Raw genomic sequence first — 25,594 nt, 5'->3', positions numbered from 1 at the left:
CGCCTTTCTAGCAACCACGAGGTGAACAGCTGAGCCCACCGCGATAAGGACTGCTGCATTACATGATAACAATCCAATGCATTCAGAATCACATGTGCCTCGCACGCAAATGACATTCAGACGGAAATATTCGTGCGCAGTGGGAAATGCCACCGCGTGCACAGCTTCAAATGAATTGCCGCCTCGGTGAATCGAATACGCACTTCAATAACAGCGATCCCATAGTACTATGACACTCTTATCATTCTCGGTTCAGACGAGTATGCAAATACAAGGTGGAAATCGAAAATACATCAACGGCGATCAGTCGAAGCTACGGCAATGCTCTTCCTTTATGCTCACAATTTGCACTAATGTGCGAAGGGGAGGTATCGGATCGCCGCTGTGCCTTTAAATCAGAAATGCAAAAAAGAAACAAAAAAAAAGAAATGTCGCGCTGCATAGGCGCATTGCTTTCGTTTTTAACATAGGAGTGCCGATAGCGCCCATAGCAATTTTATCCCAGCCGCAAAGGCTGGGGGTCCCTAGACTGGCGCAGTTCCCCGGACTGCGACAGGTCCCCTGTCGCATTTCACCGAATTCTATTGCAGTAAATATGCCTCCCCCCCCCCCCCACACACACACAAAAATAATAATAAACAGATGTTCGCCGTAAATGCCACATTTTCATTAACATATATAAAAATGAAGGGCGAATGAGACACGCAATTAAGCGAAATAGGAACCTTAAACAAACAAAAAGAAGAGAGAAAGAGAGAAAAGCACACTTAGAGAGACCGCGGCCATACGACTGTTACATGAAGCCCTCAGCAATAAACGGCTGTATCAAATAGGCAAGAAAAGTGATTACTCGCACATTCCGAGGTACAAAAAGAGAAACACAAATAAAAATAAATAAAGGGCACCGAACGACGAGGTAAAGAAGGGAGGAATTCGAGAGTACGGTGCTGCCGGGCGCCTCGCAACCTGCGGCATTCTCCGAGGGGAGAGCGATCGCGGGCGGAGGGGGCGCGCAGCGGCAGGTGGCCGAGCGCGCTAATGAACCGCACTTCCGAAGCGCGACTGCGCGTCTCGTGACGGCGCGCGGCTTTGACAGAACGCGAGCGGTTCGATTCCCGCCCAGGCTACTACGTCGGGGGACCCTGTCTTGCTATGCACACATATATATTTAACTGCGCCTGGGCGCGGGGCTCGAAGGAGGAGGAAGCGCCTAAAAGGGGCAGCTCCCGACGCGCGTGCTGAAATACGCCGGCCGCGCTTAGCTGACGCCGAGGGAAGCGGGCCTCCATTCACGAAGAAGAAGCGGGCGCCCTAAAGAAAATGAAGAGCCTCGGACAAACGCGCGGACCCCTTGAGAGACAGGAGGAAAGCCCGCTGCGCGGAACGTTATGCGCAGAATGGGCGCACTCATTTCTGAAGCAGGCAGACTGCGCAATTAGAAAGAAAGACGGGGACGCATATACCACCGGAACGAGCCTCGGTAGAAATGTTCGCATGGGGAGAGGACGACAAGCGGCAAAACCTTCGCGCGCTCCCTATGTGCGCACTACTACCTCGTTGTCCTTATGGCCGAGAGAGTGTACAGCCGCGGCCACGTCTGTGTAGAGCGCGCGAGCAGACGGCCTTGCTCTGCGGGGCGACACCGCGCGGCAGTTGCGGGGTCTGACGCACTGTGCCCAGGAGCATGCGCGGCCTAATATACATGCAGAACTGCATTGCACGAGTGGCAACGTTGAAACGGGCAGTTGTTTAACCGAATATGTACGCTTCCTCAGGGCGCTCTCGGTATCGCCATGGGCCAAAATATTACGCGTTTCAGCTGATAACACGCGCCCGACTCTATCGCTCTTTGGGACATTGTGCGCCCCATAATAGCAATTGCGCGTCGCTCATCCGCTGTGAGTCGGGGAGCCATTGCGAATAAACTCTGCGAAAAGGTTTGACTTATATGTCTAATATAGGCAGCACGCATGCGATGTTGTCATTTCATTGGCCGATAACATTATGTGCGATTTGTGAAGACATAGTTTTTCATATCAAGTGCCCTGACAGAATCGCACACGCTATCACTCACGTGCGCAATTCCCTTGTGGTCGCGCGTAGTAAGATGGCGCCCTCAGGTAATGCGCACAACCGGCAAAACACGTGCGCTTACCAACATAATTTCCGGTTTAAAGCAGCCTGCACCGACCTGCATGTCTATTAGGCCGCGCATGCTCCTGGGCACAGTGCGTCAGACCCTGCAACTGCCGCACGGTGTCGCCCCGCAGAGCAAGGCCGTCTGCTCGCGCGCTCTACACAGGCGTGGCCGCGGCTGTACACCCCCGAGAGATAAGTCGACAGAAAAAAGGTACGGCAGATAAATGTGGAACACCCCCCATGAACATTCAAAACTTCGCTAACGAAAAGCTTTCCGCCCAGCATCTGGGTCTTTCAGAAAAAAAGTTGTTACTTTAGAACCGTTCTTAAGAGCAGGTGCTACAGTCAGTCGTGATGTTGGACGTATAATATACTAAGGGTGCAGGCCGGTGACGAACAACTCTTAGTGAAGGAAAGTTTCGTGAATTTGGTCCCCGCGCTATATAGACAAACTGTTCCAAGTTGAATTGCGCCTGGATACGTTCTCTTCGGCTTCCTCGATTACTACGCGGTACATTCGCTTCTCCGTGGACAAGGAACTATAGAAGCAAAAGGATCGTAAGCGATCACGCAACTGCGCACACGTGCGCCGAGTAAGGTTATGTCTTTTTGATGCAAAGCAAGTGTAATCGTGAACGCGGTGAATCTGCTCGTAGGCTCTGGCGCTCCACCTCATCGTTGCAAAACCCAAACGAGTGGTAGAAGGATACATATTTCGTGTACGAGTTGCGCAGTGCCCATTGGGCCGAGGATCTTACTTTCCAACACTTAGTTCCTCCAATTCGCGAGCGCACAATTAGGGTGGAGCCATTCCAGCTCTAACGCAATTTAAGTAAAAAAAGAAAAGACATCGCGTGAAAAAAAAATGTAAAAGATAACAATAGAAGAGAACGAGCACCATAAGGGCATTCGAATTATAAATTGTGCCAGAAATGTCTTCAGCTATATTTCCCACGCGAAAGGCGACCTCCGCCAGCCCGCACAAGTTGACTTGTCGGAAGCGAATTTGATCAACGAAGTGCACAGCTGCTAATGACGTCTATAGGCCCACATGTGCCTTGAGAGCTGCACGCGTTCTCAGGCGACGCAGCGGACACTTGCGTGCCATCGACCGAAGCGGGACTAGGCAGCGCATCCCTCGATCCGCATTCTTGAAGAACGCGTCATGCGAAAGCGACTGTAGACTGTATAGGCCTGACAGACTACGGCATGTATGTATCGCTACGAGGAAGCTCCGCACATACAGTCGTGCACCGGCGGCCAACACCAGTGCAAATACATTATGACCGGGGCCTTAATGGCATCTCTTAACGACTGCGCCAACCACGCATCATTTGCGTCAGCGGCTGGGGCGTATCCGATGCGCGTTGGGATCATAGCTGGGGCAATACTGTGGGAAGCATAGCAACTTTAGCATAGGAAGCATAGGAAATATTTTAGAGAGCAAATCGAACCTCGTTCCAGCCTTTGAGAACTCCCCGTCCCAGCATTGTAACAACTACACATCTCTTGCTGCAGTGTCGTTGCTGCCAGAGCAGCTTATTCGCGGTGATGGATGACGCAGTAAGTACATGTCTGTGAGGCAGGGAATATATATATATATTCGATACACATTTTCGATAATCACCGGCACTGTCATCAAATTTTGCACTGTCAAAGGTTCGCGACGCGTGCCGGCAACAAAAGCCAAGTTTAAGACAAACGACACCGTCCACAAATGACCGCGACGATGGATGTGCAAAGAATTTGAGAACAAGTTGACGGCGTTAAGAAAGGCAAAGAAAGGTCACACAGTTAGGTAATTCGACTCGTTGATTGATTGATTGATTGATTGATTGATTGATTGATTGATTGATTGATTGATTGATTGATTGATTTGCTATAAAAATTGATAATTTTACTTTACTCACAGCGACGGAAATCAAATTACAGGATGCGGTGATAATCGGAGACGAGGCTGTGCCCTGAAAGCAGGCGGCCTGTTTCTAAAGAGCGCGTCTACAAAAAATTTAAAATAAGAACAATACGCCTGAGTAAAGGTAAAATATAAATTGAAGCAGAGTGTGCGCAAAGAAACGGTAACAAAGCCCTTCGTTCACGCGTGAGAGACATAATAATGCAATCGAAGCGACACCTCGCACTTTTCGATTATCTCCGCAGTCAGGCGCCAATATCGGTTCCTTTCTTTTACGCCCTTCTTGCTCCAGGCCTAGGATTTCTGACAAAGACAGGATTAGCTTTAATTGGCCCAAGAAGGAAACGATGGCGTATTTACGCGAGTGACGACGCCGACAAAGACGAGAGAGCGCCCGAAGTATAACAAAGAGACCAGTGCGTAGTCGCAGTGCTGGAGGAGGTCCAGAAGCTCTCCGCTTTCCCTGCGACATTATTACATTTTCTTCTTTTTCTTTATCAGAGCTGATCACTGAGACGCACAAAGAAGTCGCGTCGGATAAAAAAGCGACTGGGAGCGGCTGCGCGAAAGCTCACAAAGTTGCGTAAACAATTTACCAAGGGGCGGCCAGGCAAAGCGCCCATTTCGTTGTCCACCTCTAATCTACTTAGTCAGAAAGGGATAAAATCGGGCTTTGAAGCCAATAAACGAAGCGAAGGAACGCTGCCGGCAGATGACGGCGTGCCCCCCTCCCCCTCGCTCCAACCAATGCGGCATACGCACCACACACGCGCCGCCGATCAGCCACTGGACCCAATAAAATCCTCGGGGTCAGTCGTAACGCGGAAAGAGAGCGATTACCGCGATCCAATTTGAGGCAAGAACGGTCCCGGCTGCAGTAACTGTGTAATGAGCTCCGTCGCCCCCTGCTGTTCCTGTGTTTGATCAATACGGCCCACCGTGCAGCCGGCAACGTCGCCATATACGACGCCTCCGAGGGGCACTTCACGGACATGTCGAGTCGTGCAGTCAAGAGGAGGAGGAGGAATCGAGTGCCGCGATGACCGCGTCGCACAGCTCGAGGGATATGGGCCAACGTATACACAGCCGCGGTGCTTACGAGCCGAAGAGCGGCGCAAACATGTGTAGTGCCGCGTTCAGGCGCAGAACGACGCGACACCGGGTTGCCGATAGACCCGTCATATTGTTAGTTTATAAGGATCGTACTGTGTTGCTATTATTTGTTTCGAAAGCGTATATACCCTATAGACAGGAAAGGGAAAGCGAGGAGCAGGCTGGCAACTGCCACCGGAAGGGGTACAACACTTGCCTATACTCTTCAAAATGGAGGATACAGAGACAAAGAAATGGAAGATAGGAAGACGGGGAGGAAAGAGGAAAGAATGAGCAAGATGACAACTTTCAAAGAATTAAACAGGACGCACACAGTACAGGTCACGCGCAGTACAGAGCCGGTCACTGCACGTCACGCCACTAAATAATGTCGAAATAGAAGAAGCAGTGTCTGAGGTCCCGTCACCCGAAAACATATATAGGCTACAAACGTGACACGTGTGTGGAGGAAACGTGATGAAAAGGTAAATGGCGCCTAAATAAATATTACCTCTACAATTTTGATCGTTTAAGAGAGAGAGCGACGCCGCCGTAAGATTGTGGCTGCGCAGCAAAGCGATGAGCCAAACCCCTGCACGAAATGCGCGCGCGGCCCAGCAGCAATATTCAGACCACGTAAACAGGAGAGTATGCAGGATAAACGTTCCGCCAATAAGCGGGGAGGGGGAATAAATCAACTAACAAATAAAGAAGGGCCTTTGGGGCGGCACAAAGAGGACGCCTCATCAGACTTCATCGCGCATTTGGGTCGCACTCTGGCTGCTTGCTGCTCGGCACAGCCTTGCCGGCCAGCCGACAACACCACAGGAGCAGCGAAGGAAACAAGCCGCAATAGGGCGTGCTCGCGGGATAAAAAAGGATGCCCGCACGACAACAGCAAAGAACCCAGTGCAGCCCAGACGCGAATGCGCTCATTGCAACGGGCGAGGGTATACGGCCGATTCGTTTCTGCCACTCAGTTAAAGGAGAAATATCTCGGTCCGCACTAAGCCCCTTTATATCGATTACCGCTTAACAAATCGCAGGCTGCGGACAATCGTCTGAGGCGGTGGTGTCGGAAGGAAGGAAGGAAAAAGTGGAGAAGGAAAGGCAGGAAGGTTAACCAGTTTAGCTTAACCGGTTTGCTACCCTACACATGGGAGAGGATGGGGGCGATATAAGATGGGGAAGATAGAGGGGGGGGGTCGGCATTGCGTCAGCGAGATGCAGGCTACGCGCAGCAGAAAAGCGTTCGCGTGGAAACTGTCGTCCGTCTCCGAACGCTGTACGCGAAGGTTAAGATGACGTAGTTGCACTGTGAAACGCGCCGTCACATTCCCAAAACAGACCGCAGCAAGAGAAGGAAAAGAGAAAGAACCACATTACTAACAGGTTACGGGCTCCCACTTTTATTGCGCACTGAAATCTATGCTAATTCCGCGACAAAAAATTCGAGCACGAATATATGACCCTTCCTCATGACTTGGCCGCGATTTTGTGGCGATGCCTTCCACTCGATTCCATGTCACTCTTATCATTGACCTTTAACGGCCGGCTCATCCCACTGATAACGCGGCCGGTGCGTCGCTCTGACCATTAACAAAGCACGAAAAGCGCAACAAGCAACAGCATCGCAAAACGCATCGCTACAAAATCGCAGCCCTGGAATGCACAAGATTTCCTTACAATATAAGAACGTTTCGACATTGGCCGGTGTTCGGGTGCCCGTCACTCACGATAGCTGCGGGCGTGGATTACCGCGACGATGGCTAATCGCGGCAATCATTTACTTAGCCTAAGATAACTGACGTGAAGGTGGGCCCCAGTTCTCTGTATTTTTTGTAGCTGGAAACGCCGTTGAGCCGCCACATTGGCTACACAAAAACAGAACCAACCACGGGCGCAATATTAAGCTTATTGTTTTTGTTGATAAACTCGGACTTCTTGAAGAGCAGTTGAAGGCTCATTTCTTCACTAAATTAGTGGTTCCAAATCTGTATATCGATTTCGCTATCTCCGAAGCAATGACATTACCGATCAAGCCTAAGAAATATCAAGAAAACAACCACCGAACTGATTCAACCGAAGAGAGTATTCCTATATAAAAAATACAATAAAAATTTGGAGGACGCTTAAGCTTCGCCTTTAAGAGTGGAACGCGATATCATTCAAAGATCCCTGACTGCTTCTCACGCTTCCGGGCAACTGGAGCGCATGTAACTGTAATGTTAATCGGGAAACGCTGGCCGCGAACGCTATACACGAAGGCGGGCTTTGTGGTAGAAACGCGGCCTCTTGCGTGGGGCGCGATGCGACAGAGGCGAGCGCCAGCTGGAGGCATTGCAAGGAACCGGGCGCGCCGCTCCGTGGCCCCCAAGACACCCATCACGCCGGCGCGCGCAAATGGCGGACGCCGCGGCCGATCTGTGTGTATGAAGGAGTGTCTGAGTTTTAGCGTAACAGAACTGTGTTTTCTCGTATAGACAAATTACACTCCGAGAGCTATCATGTCTGTAGGTTGTGTGTAAGTCGTAGTTTACGATTTTTCCACGTATCTTAGTTGAAAATTTTAATTAGTTCAGTAAATTCCTCGCGTCGCATGGAGGCCCTGGGTATGGGTGGCGCCGGACGCCGGACTTCCTGCGACACGGGCTCCTTAACGCTATGCATTAAAAGTAAGTGCGAAAGCTACACGCACCAACAAAACAAGAAGCACATAAGTGGTCCACGCACAGCCGTGGCCTCGCAGTGGCATGGAGCACCAAAAACGGAAGCTCACGACTCGATTGGTTTGACAGCGACCAACAACAACAACAACGGGTATCGCCCACGGGGGGAATTTCTCGGGGACGTGTCGCGGCCGCGAAGTCGGCAATCCGCAGCGCGAACAAGAGTCCGCCTTGGCCGCGGCCAGCGCGCATAAAAGGACGACGCCGTGTAGGGGTGCGTGCCGGGACAGCGCAGATGTCACGGCAGCTTCCTGCAACCATTGGCGGTCACTCGACGGCTCCTTCCTGCAAAACAGCTCGCGACAACTCTTCTATTCCCCGGTGGCGAGCCACCAGCACAGCCAGGACAGGAATCGAAGAGAGAATAAAGGGAGAATCCCTGTCCGCCGACTTCCTCGCGGCAAGAACTCTTTGACAGAGAGATAGCACAGCCGCGGTCGAGCGGGAGAAGAAAGAAAGAAAACAAGAGCGCGTAAACGACACGACCGCCGAAAAAGAAAGAAAAAGCAAACGGATGCGAAACAAGAAAGATCCGAAGCAGCGGCACTTTGCGTAGCCGGCATTTACTCGCGGGGACAAGCCCGTCGTGGCTTATGCAAAGCAGCTTCTTCTCGTGCGTCGCGTATACTTCCACGGGGCAGACCATTACGCCCGAAACGCGGCTGTGCGCCCGAAGCGGCGGCGCGTGCAGAACGAAATCCCCGGTCACGATCTGAGAACAAGCTCCGCAAAACGGGAGAACAGAAATACGACTACCTGTCTTCCGAGTCGATTGCAAGGGGGAAGGAGGGGAGCGGCTCGTTCTGTGGGACTTAGGCCTGGATTAGAAGAGGTCCGATGTCCCATTTCCCCGCTTTCTTGTGCTTCTTTCTCATGCTTGCTTCGCTATATTTCTTCGTGTCTGTTTTCCATTCAAAGAGACTGGCTTCTCGCGGCAAGCTGAATGAGAACAGGCAGCGGCTTTTGAGAACCTATTGCACATGCGGCGCCGTTCTTTCTTTATTATTTCCTGTCTTGCTCAGCGTGTGTGCCTTAACTGCCTCTCGCAGCAACAGCTCCGGCGACAATAACTGACCTTGACACCAGAGCACACTGGAAGCTAACTGCGCCGCAGAAAACTTTCTGCACATATCTATAATTTTGTGTGACTACGGTGCGGGGATTATTAGGCGGGCCATGACGCATCGTCATTGTCCGCGTAATAAAAGCGGCACCTGCAAAGTCGTGCGATGGAATTATATCGAATTATATCGCAGTCGTGCGATGGAAAATATCGCATTCCTTCCCTCAATTTCGTTTAACCGAGAAAGAAGCGGGCGCGATCCCTCTGTTCCAGCTGTGCATTCAATCTTTAAGTAGTAGAAAAGTGTCTGACATGTTTAACACATACGTAAAATCAAGGCGTAGAACACACGCGTGACTTAATTCACAGGAAAAAAAAAAGATAACAGCGAATACGAACGATGCTAACATTTTCCACACATTTGCCACACCACACACAGCAGCATGTCACCACATGCGTAGCAAAAGAGGGATCGATTTTGCCGGCGTAAGACTTCAATTGTTCACAAAGCGCATCCATGCACGCATGAAACACACAATCCTTTGGACTTATACCATATGCCTTGCTAATACGAGTACTTTGTGCTGCATGATAAGGATGAAAGTATAAAAAAAAGAAAAGGTTAGACGCTGATCCCTTCCTGTTCTTTACCTGTATTTTGCACCCATGCAGAGCAACGTATCTATGTTCAGTATCCAACTATAGCCAAAACTTCGCCTCTGCTTTGGAGTCCCCCCCCCCCTCCCCTCTCTATCTGCATGTGTGTGCGCACGCGCAAGTGCGTGCGTGTAATTTATTTTATTGTATTTTTATAACGACCTAATCACGAATCATGCAGAAATCATATCAAGAAAGAAAGAGCTCTGCCAAACGTCTACTTCCCTTTCACGAAAGCGCATCATTGAAGCAAACAGAGCGCTCGGCCCAGATCTGGCAGTGCGAGAGGCAACCAGAAGCCCACTTGTACAGTAAAACATCGCCGTGCGGCAGCTCACGCAGTGCAAAGCACGAAGCAGCGCGCTCCAACGTGCTGTCAAAACGAAACACTCTTCTCTCTTGGTTGGAATGAGTCGATGCGGCGCCCATCCCAGCCGTCATCGATTCCTGCCCCTCGGAAGAGTGCGCAGCAGCCATAATTGCCCGATCTGCACGGGCCTATATGAAGGCCATCTGCTCGATCGAAGCCGGTCCGATTATCGAGCCAACGCGGCCACAGCTCAAGAGTGCGCGCACTCGGCTCGCGTCCGCTCGTTTCATTCGCACGCCGCCCAAGCGCGCACTCCGTATGCGGGACAGACAAGTGCCTCGTGCAAACGCTACAAGGAGGCTGCATAAGTGACCCGTAAGGTGAGCCCCATGAATGGAAGTCAGGGCCCTCTCACGTTATACCTGCAGAATCATCCTAGATTCATACGACACTGTTGCCCGCAGAATTCCAAATCGTGCAAACTTCATTCCCTTTACTATCATTATTACTATTGCGTTGCAACCACGTTGCTTCTTTACTCTGTACTCATTAGTCTTCGCCTTTATGGCATTCTATAGCCACATCTACTTAGTAAACGTAAAATCGGTAAGCATTGCGTTTGGGCGATTTCATATTTTTTATTGATTTATTAACAGTCAGAACATTTTGCCAGCAACACCTGCGGGTTGTGTGCAACAGTGGAGCTTCTAGTATTCTTGAGAGCTACCGGCCTTAATGACATTGCGAGCAGCTTTAGTGTGTGTGTGCGTGTACGTGGGTGTATGCGCCACCAAATATACATACTTCTCACCCAACAGCAGGAGTAGCATGCCAGCCCTCTTCACCCTCAGCTCCTCAAAGTCAGCATATCTCTCTCTCTCTCCGGAGTTTCCATTTCCGGCACGCGCGTGTGTGGTGAGGGTTATGCGCGCGTACAACTGCCGTCAGACTTAACCGAAAGTTGCACGTCGCGATTCGAGCGGCCACTTTAACAAATGCGGTGTGTTCAAAGAACACACCAGTAACATTTGCGAAGATAACGAACAGCACTATCATTCAAAGGCATTATCAACTTTCGTCGAAGGACGCTGTCATTCAACGGCATTAGCAGTTTTCGTCTGCAGGAGAAACGGCACGCGATTAACGGCTGTACATCCATGTGCGTTTGCGATTACATTTCTTGAGAAAGTTTTGTATTCCGTTATTGCTGCATGAATATTTCTACGTGACAGCGAAACGAAGATGGTACTGGATTCGGACATAAATCCCAGAGGCGCCTTAAAAGCGTTATTTGTTATATCGTTTCACATGCGGTTACACCACCTACAGATGGCTTTCAGTACTCGCTTCGACTTTCCAGGTACAGTGGCTATCACCTGCAAAACAGAATGAATCGTGCAAAATTTGGGTTAGACTTCTCGCTAGATTTGTCGGCGCATTCATTCAGTAATGTCCCGCGCTGCGAAACACAGGCGTCATTTGTCACGTTAAGCAAGGTCGGAAGACTGAGAAAGACGGACCAGGCGCGGTTTTAGGCCGGTATACAAAGAGGGAACTAAATGGCGAGGCAAATTTAAATGGATCGCGCGCCGCTTGGCAGTGGTTCGTTGCCCTGCACCTTGAGAGCCGCGCGAACGCTCTCCCCCTGCCGTTTCACGTGCATGCCGCTTACGTCCGAATCAAAACTTGACGATCCAATTTGTTTCGGCGGGTTACTGCTCATTCATAATGCAGACCTTTCGGGAAGTTGAAATGCAGCGACCACCGCGTTGGCGCAAGCACGCAGGTCTGTATAGTAGCAAGGGCCAAAGACGAAGACACGATCTTGTTCGCGCGCCCCAGTCGCAAGGTACACATGCACCCCGGCAGCTCTTCCGCCAGATTAGATTTTCCAGATACGACTCGCACCGGGGGACCAGCGAAAGGGAGGAAGGGGCTTCGCATTCACTTCAGGCACTGGTGGCAAACTCGCACACGCCTGATTAGATTTGTGTCAGCGACGAATAGTTTTGGGGGCGCTGCTGATCAAAAGACAACTGAAGCGCCTGAGAGGAAAGACTTTCCCCTCTTTCTCGGCAGGGCAGTCAGGGTGAGCATCGTCTTCGGAACAATGGGACGCCGCCGCCGGCGACATTGGCGCCTCTCGTCTTCTTTGGCCCCGGCGAAAAAGAGAGGGGGGGGGGCGCAGAATGCGAGGTTCTAGCCGCGGGCTAGACTGCGTTCGCCCGAGGGCGCCCCACCCTCACTCCCATCGTTGTCCCTAGGCGCTCGCCGGGCGGAGAAATAGTGGCTTGGCAAGCGCTGCTGCCGCTTTTGCCAGACAGCGACGACGACAACGGCGACGTACACACACAGGCGGGACCGACTCGCGCGCGGTCGATAAGATACACACGGAGACGGAATGCCAAGGCGCCAGATGCAGCAGCTCTCCCGCCGGCGCCTGGGGACAGAGCCCGGCCACGGGGCGATCACCGAGACTGCCGGAGCACACGGGCGTCGAACACAAAGCGGAGCCACAGACGAAGGGACGAGCTGAAAAAGAGCCACCGCTGGCCGTTATTTACGTCACTGGCGGCTTCGTTCCACTACTTGTAAACGGTGAGAAGGTCCGCGTGAATATCAACGCGCGTGGCCAAAGTCCATAAAACAGAGGTAGCAGCGTACAATATACGCTAGCCTACGAAACCGGCAACCAGTTCCAAACAACGTCGCTCGCCAAGCCAGCAATGATCAGCGGGAGAGCAACAGAGCTGGTCAGCTTGTCAGTGTCCAGGTCGGCGCCCTCGTCGCGCGCGGCGAACGGCATCAAGAGAAGCTGTGAACTCAAGGGACGCGCGCTTCCCTCTTTCGATTCATCGACCCACGTGCGGAGGACGAGACCGGCTCTGAATCAGGCCGCCCCGCCGAGCTGTCGTGATCGGGTCAGCCGGTAAAAGAAGGATGCGGCGAACAACAAAGACCATTACGGAAGGCCTTCAGCCGGAGACGCCCCGGCAAGCTCATAAAGTTTTCATCGCACCTTGGCGCGCGACGGGAATCGGATCGGAAAGACCGCGCACAAATGCCTACAGCTCTCGCCACATACCACCGTACGCTCTTGTCGAAAACAAACCAAGAAAAACCATCAGATAGTTTTAGATTAGGGGGACGCAAGCGTTGGAGACAGCTAGCGCTTGGGGCCGCGGTACTGGGCATGCGCAGTACCGTGGCCCCAACAGTTGCGTCCCCTTAACCTTAAAACTCTCCTTGCGACTCTCGCTCGTTATGCCATGCAGGGAGAAAGTTGTCCACCACCCCATCGAGTGCCAAAACTTTCCAGAAGCTCCCCTTTCCTACATTTACTTCATTTTTCTTGTCTCTGATGTGTCCTTTCTGGCGCTCGCTTGCAATCCTCGCCGCCTGCCCCAAGCTAACCCGGCTCGAAAAGTGGAGCTCTATCCTCGGCCGGCACGCGTCCCCCGAGAGCTCAACGTCAATCCGGGGGCGTCATTGGCGAAACAAAGTCAAGGCGCCGAAAGGAAAGGTTCACTGCTCTCGTCCCCACCCCCACTCTCCCCCTCAGGATCTCCCTCCCCCATGCGTGCAAATTGTTCTTGGCTGGATATCGATTTTCAAATCACGCGCCTCCTTTCCCCCGCGCGCGTGCCGCAAAGTCGGCCTTGCCGGCAGATTCTCGCTTTCCCGTCCACATCTGCGACCGATATTTAGGAAGGCTTCCGCATTTTGATTTGTGTTACTTTTGCTTTCCATCTCTTGCTGCTCCGCAGTCTCTCTTCCGATTCCTCTCACCGCGCCAGTTTTTCCGGAGATGGTTGAGTGCCGGCGACACCAGCCAGCGGACCAGAACAAGATTAGGCACTTTCAGAGGGACCTCGGCTGGCACGCATATTCGACGCCCACCCGTGTGGGTGCTGCTGGCTCTCAATTTCCGAAAGTGCCAAGGGCGCCAGCAAATTAGGTGCTACACAAAACATCCACTTTAGCAGCTTAAGTTGAACACTAGGAAATGAATACCAAAGATAGGTTACTTCGTGTACATTAAAAAAACTTAAAAAAAAAAAACAGGAAGAAGTTCCGCCAGTCTATCACGTATAGCTCGGGGCAATAACGATATAGTACGCCGAAGGGCAAACTGGCTGTGCACTGTGTTCCTTGAGCGCATACTACAAGCTTCTCAGCTAAGCTCGCTGTAATACATGGCTTCGTATAACTAAGGTCAGAGCAAATAGCTTTGAAGAGGGGCGATGGGCGAAAAAAACAAAAACAACAAAGGCTCCGTTACAAAAAATCTAGGATCTTTCTTTCTAAGCACTTTTTTATAAGTTGTGAATGCGAAAGCATTAATATCCAATCAAACGCCTCCGAGTGGTCCTTCCGAGTTTTGCGCTGCGAGTAATGTTTGCATTACCCGCCGTGGTTGCTCAGTGGCTATGGTGTTGGGCTGCTGAGAACGAGGTCGCGGGATCGAATCCCGGCCACGGTGGCCGCATTTCGATGGGGACGAAATGCGAAAACACCCGTGTACTTAGATTTAGGTGCACGTTAAAGAACCCCAGGTGGTCGAAATTTCCGGAGTCCTCCACTAGGGCGTACCTCGTAATCAGAAAGTGGTTTTGGCACGTTAAACCCCATAATTTACAATGTTTGCATTAATGCTCGTTCCGGCCACCATGTACTGGGAGAGTTGACGACGATAGTGGAGTTCGCTGCCAGCCTCTTATTAGAGTTATAGCTCCGCGAGCCAGCGTAGACGCCAGTGCGCATGCGCGGTACAACATGCGCAGTGGCGTCTATACATACGCTGGCTCGCCGAGCTACAACTCTCTATTGGCTCGCTTTGCTACGTTTTCTTCGTCTGAGGTGTACTGGCGCAGACGGCCACGTTTCGCTACTGCCGAGGTTGCCGACGATGTAGATGCTTCAGACTTCACAGCGGTACGTGCTGCCCGAGCCAGCAAGCGCGAGCCAGCGCCATAGCCAATGGGAAGTTAGGTGCCGTTTTTTCGCTGTTACAGACGCTTTTTCGCTCAATGGGCCATTTGATGCTTTCGCATCAAAAATTCAGAAGAGCGCTTAACTGCATGAGTGACAGTCATACTTTCGATCGTGACAGTAGGTTGCTACCCATTTTCATATCTAGACCTTCCCGCGCATTCATTTACATTTGTTCTTAACAGCCCACATGCTTGCGTTTCGTTGGTTCTGTTTCACCCATCAAGCCATCACCGCTCCTCTAATTATTTCCGGCGTAGTTGTGAATATTCGGTGAGAGGTGCAGACGAAAGACATACAAACAGTCCCCATTCACACAGTGAATAATACAGTGAGCCTGCGGACTGAGGTAATCTTATCTGTGCGGATGCATCACGCCGAGCAAACATAATCAATGAAAATAGGACAGCTGAGACTGTGAGCTCGTTGCATGAACATGTACACGCAATATCGTGCACACAATGTTGTCAGCACTAAATACGGACACGCCACCGCGCGGCAGTACAATGGAAATGAGATAATAGAAATATTGCAATATTGCGCGAATATTGCAAATATTGCGCGAATACGCTAACCACGTCCAAAGGAAAAAGAACAGAACAGAAGAAGAGCGGCGATAAAGACGACAGCAGTGCAGTGACTGCAGATGCGGGTGGCGACCTCGCATATGTCTCCAGCGCTTAGCGACAGCAGCCCGGAAAATATTAGCCGAGATAATAGCCCTATAGACTGCAGCTTCAAATCGCCGCCACGGCTACTGAACCTTGATGAGCGCAGCGTATTCTCAAATATCCCTAGTTTATCGACCTCTGACGCCTGTGAACTTTGCAGCCGAGCTACAAGCACTAAGTAACGCGATTAATGCGAGTATCCAGCGACGCGTGCCGTGTTTAATCGTCGAGCCGCCATCATAATTGCCCCAGCCCGAACGAGGCACGATAATGAAATTCTCCAAGTCTTACGTTCCAAACCACGACCATTGCTATATAAATGACGCTGCAGTATAGAGCCTCTGCCACACGTGGATCTAATATCCAGGACGGGGATAACGTTACGATTCCATTCCAATTATTTTTCTTTTCGCGCATCATCAGTTGTGCGAGATGCGCTCCGCCTATGTTATCACCGTTCGGTCGTTGAGAGTTGGATGATAAAAAAGAAATAGAATGGAGCTGAGCAATCGCTGCACACAAGCAGGCATAGACTCCCGAGCCGCGAGCTCCAGCTAGAACGCGCGCAGCAGCCTATATAAATGTTCATTTTGTCTTTTTTTTTTTCATGCAGTAGAATTAGGGAGAAAATGACGGCTGCTCCTGCTTATAACTTAAGAAGAAATACAAGCGCAAAGCAGAATAAGGCAATACCGAAGCTCCAGAAGGTCCTTGAGAAAGTCCCCGCCGCATGGTGCAGAACATTCGTTCCAGCACCTTATAGGCGCGTCACGAATTCAACGTGCGACGTCGCACCGACGTCGTACAAAACTCTCGTGGAGCCACTTAGGCAGGTGCACTGAAACGAGGTGCAGTGTCAGTGCGAGTCGCTAGCGGTCGTGGCGTATTTTTCCACGCCGGGCGCACACGTATATAAACGGCGCCGCGGCCGGGCAGGCACTGTTTGCCGCCGTGCAAGTGGAAGCCATGCTGCCGAAGCTGACAGCACGTAGTCAACTCGCGTCAGCCGTGCGTCACTGCGGTGAGGCAGACAAAGCAAAGGCGCGGTGGGACGTTCACTGACGAATGAGGCGACCTTCGAGCGCTGTTGCAGCAAACAACACGTCGATGCCTGCGACGAGAGTACAGCTACAGCGGGGGTTAAAAGTCGCTCGCACAGCTACAGCGGAGACGGTGGGGAGCGCGACAGGTCCCTTGATGAAGCACCGCGCAGTGCAGTGAACCCCTCGGGAACGCCAAGAATCCCTCGCGCGGTCTTCGTTTCTTCATCTCACCCCAGTTTCAGCCGCTTCATCACGCGACGCACATGTGAACGCTTTAATATCAGCTCGTGCGACACACTCTGTCGGCGACAGCAAGGCTTCCCGCGATAAACTTTTACAAGTGAAACGAGACGAGAGTATACAGCGCGCGCGGAAACGTACTAAAACACACCCACCCGCACAAAACTTATTAAAGTTTATAATTTATACACACAACTTCAATTTCAAACTACACGATTTCTGTTATTTCGTACCCATCTATTTAATACCACTGGCGAAAGCAAAGCTCGCCAGCAATGCACTTTGAGTTGGAGTGGTGGTACCGTGTGCGCCCACTGCAAGACCTTTAACGCGATTGTGGGCCTACCGCGCCGCGGCAGCTGGGTAAATAAATGCACTACTGCCAGTCGGACGCGCTGTGCCAGCGGATTGTGGGTCGATGCAGGAAAGCAGTCAAATGCCGTGACGACAGGAGCGCCGGTCCTGCAGGAACGCGTTTCTGCGCACCACTGAGAGCGGTGAACCGCGTCGAAGATTCCATACGCCACGCACGAACGCCGCCGAAAGGCTGCGCCACCAATGGAACAATAAGCGAGAGGAAATAAAGGGCAGCGAGAGAAAAATGTATAACGCAAGGCGAGCGTGTATAGCCCGCACAGCCCAGGCGAGCGCGAAAGCGAACGCCAGCGGGAAGCGCCGGATGCCGGCACGCCAAGACAGATGATCCAGCGCGTCTGGGATTCCAGGACCGCTGAAACCAAATCGCCAGGCTGACGGGCCTGCGGCGGGCGCGCAGAGCAGCCCCCCTAGTAAAAAGCAGACGCGACGAGCCTCATCAGCGAGCGAGCGCCCGATCAACAGCGGGATGTACCAGAGCGGGGGCTCGCTAAAGGGAAGAAGGCCTCCGCATTGACTGGAGCTCGGGCTCCGGGACGGAGGCTGCATTATCCATCTCGCAGCTTCCTGTTCAAATTGAATCCCCCCCTTCAAACGACGGCCGAGCAACAGAGCGCGCGCACAAAGCGCCGGCGGCGCCGATAACGTCAAACTGATCGCCTCCCTCCCTGCGGCCGCTGGGAGCCGCGGGTGCCACGGCGCCGCCCTCCCGGCACGAGGCACACCTTGCGTTAATTGATCGACGAGCTCCGCCAAGGCCCCCGCGGGTCACGACGCTACACACGCCGTACCAAAAGGCAGGAACGCGTGCTCCTGCCCCACCGACGTCGGCGGAAGAGACCGCGCCGGAGCTGCTGCATGGCGTGTGCGTACATCAGGCAGAAGCTGCAGGCCTTGACCGCCAAGGCCCAGCTTCAGCATGCGCAAGCTTTTTTTTTTTTTACTTTCTTTTCCTCCGTGAAATGCTATCCAGGAAACGACGGTAATCGTCAAAATCGGGCTTTCAAATGCATCTTGGACCGAAAGCGCCCGAAGTTTCGCTTTGAGACGGCCAGACGCCCTCCGTTTCTGTCTCCATCTATGGCGCGGGCTGCGCCAAAGATGAGACGCGCACACTCAAGGCACTTACACCGCTCCTCTTTCCTGCGGTACAAAATATTCATGGCGCGTTTGCATTCGGGGCAACCCGCCTCGCCATTCACCCATGACGCAAAGAATGATACGGCAGCTACAGAAGCAGCAGCACGAGTTTTGAGTTCCGGGCACCCATCGCCCCGCGCACTGGCTGTTTCGGAGAGGGAACGCCAGGGACGGAAAAGTTTCAAAGACGCCGGCCGGCGATCATCGATTTCCAAGATCGTTCTCTACTCTCCGCCCGGCGGGGTGGCGTTTTCGTTTTTTTTCTCGTTGACCCCTGGCTCCTTCGCCCCCTTATTTCTTTCCCTAATGTTTCCACACTCCAGCACAAAGCGTGGCCGGCGCGCCCCGGAGAGAAAGCCACGTTCCCCGCGATGGGCGCGGGAAACAAAAGGAAAGAGAGATCTGCTCCGCCAGGGATTAGACAGCTCCCCACCGATGCCGGCCCCGTTTCATTGGAGCGGCCCGCAACAGCTGCGTCCGCGTGCAGCGCACTTCGCGTGTTCTCAGTCGATGTGTCGGTCGAGAGTGCAGGGTGACAGGAAACCTGTCGCCCCAGCCGCAATTTAATCTTTGCCGGACAGTCTTTCTGGCCTCCCTGTCTCCCCGTAACAGGAGCGAGCCGCCCCGCGACTCACGAGGCTGATATCAAACACGTCGCACTTTTATCAAAGCAAGCCTGACTTCGCTTTGACGGCACCGCGGCCCCTGCAAGCTCGATAGCCGGGTGGGTCAGCGAACGTCCAAGCTAGCGTATAGCGTTCGGGGCACCGTTATCCAGAGAGCGGGGTCTGGATATCGGCGAAAGCATAAACAAACAAAAGTTTCCTATCCGCGTGCTTGATATAAATCAATGATTCCCACAACCTCTACGAAAGTGTGCACAGATGACAAAGCGTTCAGATTAAGTACTAAAGAACGTGACAAACAATGGAATCAAAAGGCACTGCCTGACTGACGAAATAAAATAACGCATGAGCAAAACAAATGATACTACCTTGTCGTTTTCTTCGCGCTTTTCGGAAATTTCCGATGCAGCGATTGAAACAAATCGTGAACCGTACGTTGTGTTTTACCCTACATGTATCCTACAGACTTGATCCTATAACTCTATGTTTACGAGCCTAATCGCTAGAATTATACGACGCAGGAAGAAAAGAAGGTCAGAATAAACGGGACAACTCGCTGCAGATACCGATGCAAACGTGAATAACATTTACTTTCTGGTACTTTACGGCGCCACATTTGGAAACTGCTACTTTTATATATCGGCTGAACGGACGTATCGGGGCATCGTCCGTTGAGCATGGGTCGTTATGCTGCTCAATACGACGTTGCGGGCTCGATTACCATGAGCGGCGGAACGCAAGGATGCCACTGTACTGAGAGTTTCGTGCACTTCAAAGGCACTCGAATTTCATCACGCTTAATTCAGGGCTTTGTTGTCGTCTCTATAATGCTTGAACAGGCGGCATACAAGTCTCGCCTGCTGCCACCAGGGACCCTTCCGAGAAGGCGGCCGGCGACAGCGCAGTCGGTTCCCGTCGCTGCAGCTTCCCTGCCTCCTCGGCCAAGGCAGTGACAGCATAGAGCCGCGGCTCATACTCAACGGGTGCGGAAGATCCTCCGGAAGGAAGAGCGCGCAGCTGCCCCTCGTGGCTTGGCGGGGCGGGCGCGCGCGAGCGAGCCGTGTTTTGGCTTCCAGCGGCCAAGATTTTCTCCGCACGCTCGTCCTCCTTAGCGGATTGCGCGAGGACTCTCGTTGAGCCGTCTCGCACGCCGGCGAATATATAGGTGGGACGGCCGCGGGGAGCCGGGACAAACGTTATTACGGCACGCGGCGGGGCTGAAGGAAAGAACGTGCGCGGCGCCGCGCGTGAGGTCCCGGCCGCAGCTGTTAATTACCGACAGCCCCGATTCGGTGTTCCACCGCGCGAGACGGCGGCCACGGTCGCCGACGACGCGCCCAGGCTGCACCGCCGAGCGCTTCTGTGCCCCGCTGCCAGGCGGCACGCGTTCGGCGAGTTTGGCAGTGCGTTTCCCAGCGTGCTCGATGGCGTCCTTCAATCGCTGCGAAATTCAAAGCACGCGGCGTCGGGGCACGAGTGGCGGTGCTCCCTGGGCTATAGCGCACGGGGTGGCAAGCACGCATGCGGGGGTCGGAAAACTTGTATTATTTATACTAAGGCCCCCAAATTTGCCTGGTGAATAGCGTTGGTATGCATATATACGATGATGTACCGAAGAAACACCCAGGTCGGGTGCCGATCTGCATTCACAACAAACGGCTACCTGCGGGCTGCACTCCGTATAGCGGAGGAGTGGCTGAAAAAAAAGGCGGCCACGCGAGCTGCCACGCTCGAGATCTCTCGTCTACAGAAATCAATGTAAAACTCTCTCTATATACGCCACCATCTCGTCAAACGAAATTAATTTGGCGATTCACACACTGGAATCTATCAATATCTCAGACCACAAACGCGTAGAAGTACAAAATACCTCCCCCTGCAGCTTTTATGCGCAGGAGCGCTAAACTTCAGGCTTCGGATGCTTTGCCGTATTTCTGGGCAGATTGCGAATTTCCACTTTAAAGAGCGATTTCCAAGTTCAAGAATTTCGTCACCGCATCATGAGACTGAAATCAATCAATCAATCAATCAATCAATCAATCAATCTCGCGGTTCTTCAGCTGCGCTCGGGCCAACAAGACACAACGTCCGAAAAACGCGCCATTCTCGAAACGCAACCCTCGCGCGGACAACGACGAAAGTAAACAGACCCGGCGTTTGGAAAGACGACGGAACAGACGGAGACGCTGCATGCGGCAGCCGCAGATGCTGCTCTCCTAGGAAGCGGCCCGCTGCCGGTCGTCGGCCGATGCCCGCGCGCGGGTGCTCAAGGAGCCGGACGAAATCGAAAAGCAGCAGCGCTCGAGGTCGCTTCGAAAGGGAGGAAGACGTCTGCGGATACGCCTTCCGTCGCTCCCATGATCAATATTCTATTTCGCGCAAGACATATCACCCTCTCTCCTCCAAACACTCGCAGAAAGTCGCAATTCCTCCTCCGCACCGTCCGTGCGGCCACGGGATGCGCGCCTTCCGCGCAACCCCCCCCCCCCCCTCTCCCGCATTTTGCCCTCCCCCGCATCCTTTCTCTCACGAAGATCATCACCTCAGATTTCGACTGGTATGGGAATTTCGCCGACGGCTCCTGTTCTTCCTCTGTGGAGCTGCTTCCTTTCGTCCGTGGGAAAAACCGATTCACCGAATATAGAAGAGACGCCTCAAGTTGTTTTTCCCCCCAGCGGCGCTTGTGTGACGTAAGATGCGAGGAACAGGCAGAGCGCGTCGCTTCCTCTTTGAGCACAAATGTCACGGCACCAGGGCAGCGAATATATACCACGAAAAAAAAAATAACAAACACGAGGAAGGGAACAGCTAGTGACGACGTGCGATAGCAACAAAAGGGAACTCCAGCTGTAAGACTAAAAGGTAAATGTAGTAGTATATGCATACAGCGCCAGGTAATGAGAAACGGCAAAGCGCGCAGCAAACATAGGCACTGGTCGCAGGCACGACAAGGGACGAAAGCTAGCTTATACGTCGCTGAGCTGCACCGCGGAAACCTCGGTAATTCGTCCTGCTCCATAAAGACGACCACCGGACCTCGTCATTTTGCGCGGTCCACGGTCACCTGCGGCATCCGGTATCCGAAGCCTGTGGTCTCCAGGCTCTGGGCCGCAGCGATTATTTGCTTGTTCTGTCTTTTTTTCTCCTTCGTCCCTTTGTTACCCTCATTCCCTTTCTCCGCTGATCTTTCGCTCTTTGCAGATGCTGACTTTTGTTTCAGAGGAGCGATTTTTCCACGCTCGTGGTTTCACGTATGCAAGAATAAACTACAAGCCCATGCGAAGGAGACAGACCGTCTTTGTTGAGAAACTGCGATCAAGCGGCGTGGCTGAAGATGGTGATGGCGGGGACAAATGCTACTCGTCATGGAAGGACACGACAAGAAAATGTCTCTCCAAGACATGCATGGCTGCGAAGCTTAAAACGAACCGAAAACAGAACGAGCAGGCAGAAGCTCGGTAATGACACAATGGCTGCCGGAGAAGCACGCTGCAAACGTTTAAACAATTGGAAAAAAAATGCACGGACTGGCGCGAGCGGGCCCGGAGCGCGCACAAGAGTCGGGCCCGGGAGCGAGACGCCGCCCGTAATTCATTTCTTCACCGTCCGCGGAAGGAAGCGCTCGCGTTCTTGGGTGCGCACTCAGGCGCGGCTCTGCGTGGAACCACTCGAGAAAAATGACCGACGGAGGCTGAGACGCGAGCCGCCCAGATCGCGCGGCAAACTTCGGCGCGTCACCGCGAGATTGCACAAAGGGACGCAGCCAAGTATGCTGCCGGGGAAACGCGGCCGCCCGAAAACAACAATCAGCCGTGGAAACAACCAGAACAATGAGCAAAACGCTCCGCCATGACACCCGCGAATGAAATTATATATGGTTTTCGCTCGCACAAGCTGTAACCATGGCAGCATGCAGGCAACGCATGAAGGCCGAGAGAGGCCTGCTCGACACGGGTGCGTGCGCAGTGCGCCATACCGCACGTCCAACACTGAGCACGTTGTAAATTGAGTGGCGGCAAAACATATCTGCGCGCGCCACTGGTATGAATTTGAGTTGCTGAGCTTCAGAGAAGATTGTGGCAGGAAGTATACTTACTAAACGTGCTAACTTTTGCTCACAGCTCGCGCCATCTATCGTTCCACCTTAGTTCCAACATATTTACGTCCTGCTTCAGTGATATAAAATACACCGTACGCTCGGGGATACATTACATGTCGAGGACGTCAGGACGATTCCCAACAGTGTGGAGTGCAATCGCTAACCGCCGTTTATGCGTTTGCGTAAACCTGCGCCACACGACCATGGGCATCTATAGCCTGCGCGAACTTGCTTCCAGATATGCCCCATACGTTGCGACCGAGGCGACAAAGTCTTCATCGCGACATTCGTGCATATATTCTAAAGGTGCTCGCGGACGGCTGCTCGTAAAGACAGCTGACATGAAAGGAAATGACACCCGGCATAACGCCAACGATTCACGCCTCGTCGTCGTCGCCCAGCTTGCGGTCCGCCCCACTCCCACCCAGTTTCTATTCTTTCGCTCAAGGTGGCCTCCAGTTGAATCGGCTGTCGCGGTGCGCCGAGCAAACACGGCGTGCGCCCGCAGCGGCATCACACGCCCCGCACTCGGGTCTCGACGTCGAGCGCAAGGCGCTGCTCTGCGCAGCGCCAATCAAGGCCGGGGCCCGCGGAAGGCTCGCCAATCGAGCAGCTCCGCCACGCCGGCCCGGCGTGGTTCGAGTTGACAGAGCGCCCTGTAATTTCCTGCAGTGATAATTCGCTTTGGCCCTTCATTTGCACAGCGGCCGTGCAAACAAACCCCTGTCCGAGCGGAACCTTGTCACCTTGGGCGATTGCCATATTGACACACTGGTCTCGGGTCTACAGGCTATATGCGGACGCCCGGACTCTTACCCCGCGGACGAGACGACACAAGCGGCGGTGCCCGTCTGCCGTGCCTTGGCAAAATGAATTGCATTCATTTCGGGCTGAGCGCTGCTGCCCTCACTCCAAATTTTAAAAAAATAATGCGGCCCTGAATGATTGATCAGGTTCCGCAGATCGACCACGACTAACGAAGTCCTGCTGTCCGACACCCCGAAATACCCATGTTGTACATTGGAGAAGTACACAATACAACCGATACAGGGTGCTTACATGGCGATTCGCCATTGCGGTCGTGTGTGTGTGTGTGTGTGTGTGTGTGTGTGTGTGTGTGTGTGTGTGTGTGTGTGTGTGTGTGCAGGAAAGAGGCGACGAACCTTTTGGAAGTAACACGTGTTTACCTAATGTTTTCGGCTGGTGGACCAGCCTTCTTCAGAGTACAGTCAAATAAGTACAATTATATATATATATATATATATATATATATATATATATATATATATATATATATATATATATATATATATATATATATATTCCTCTTCATAATTAGGGAAAGAAACACCACCAGCTGGAAATTGCGAAGGGAAATGTAAGAACGAAAGCAAAGAGAGTAGGCGCAAACGAACACACAAACAAACGAGATATAATAAAGGTAGAATACAAATAAAAGTCGGAACAAGCTAACGCAACGTTCGCATAATGTTCAAGGTAGCCCACTGTACGTCCCAATGCAGAATATGCAGAGCAAGTAATGCCAATTAAGATTACAGAGCAGTTGCCTTCAGTTCACTTTTTATTTCAAGGAAGCACAATCCACGATACACTCGGCCTGCCCTCCCGGCCACGGCGGCCGCATTTCGGTGGGGGTGAAATTCGAAAAGGCCCGTGTGCCGGTCATTGGGTGCACGTTAAAGAAAACCGGACGGTCAAAATTAAATCCGCAGTAACCCACTACGGCGTGCCTCATAATCGTATCGTGGTTTTTGGCACGACCACCGCTCGAGCAGGCAGCATCCACTATCTTATTCATGCGTGCACAAATATGTTTCCACTCGTAAAACATCCGCAATCAGGATCCGCCATAAAACCTTAGTCGAGAGGCGGCGCTTGTCCTGTCTCGACTTGTCCTTTGCCCTTACTGGGCTGTGTATCCTGTATAACGGTGAATAATTGCCAACATGCCCTAACAGATTCCTTTCCGCAAGGCATACGGCTCGTGTCGGCGATTCAAAAAAATGGGTGCGCACGCGGCTTGTGAAAGAGGGTGTCGATGTCAACGACCGCAAGGTCAAAGGGAGACGCAGCCGCTATAGGCGACGAAACACATGCGAACGCACATGGCAGTTTTTTTTCAACATCCCGCGGGAGCGAGATCGCCGAGAGGAACGGTAATGACGCACACCTTTCTCGTACAAGAGACGGCGTAAACGAATTTAAGGCTCGCGCAGCACGCGGCTCCTTCCTTAACAACCTGCGAGTGGTTTTGTTACATGGCATGTGCTCCAGTTCGCTTCAGTTTCTTGCCTGTTGGCTACTGTACAGGCAAGAGGGGAGGAAAAAGAAATCACGAAAAAGCACATTGTGACAGCGTCTCCACTTCCAATGTGACGCCTGTTCCCCAAACGACGCTTCTTTCCAACAATTACACACCATTACAGTACCACTCGCGATCCAGGGCTGGTCAGGACAATCTCGCAGCTGTGAACTGTTGCAT

General features: G+C 52.5%; 1 protein-coding gene across 1 annotated transcript in view; it reads right to left on the bottom strand.

The window, feature by feature from the left end:
- The window catches only part of LOC135901211 (Krueppel-like factor 6), a 397,383-nt gene that overhangs the window by 285,720 nt on the left and 86,069 nt on the right, over nucleotides 1–25,594 (bottom strand). The window lies entirely within an intron of this gene.

Source organism: Dermacentor albipictus, chromosome 1 (genome assembly GCF_038994185.2).
Source record: "Dermacentor albipictus isolate Rhodes 1998 colony chromosome 1, USDA_Dalb.pri_finalv2, whole genome shotgun sequence".
NCBI lineage: Eukaryota > Metazoa > Arthropoda > Arachnida > Ixodida > Ixodidae > Dermacentor > Dermacentor albipictus.
Note: the sequence above shows the minus strand (reverse complement) of the source record. Positions and strands in the feature narration are given on the sequence as shown.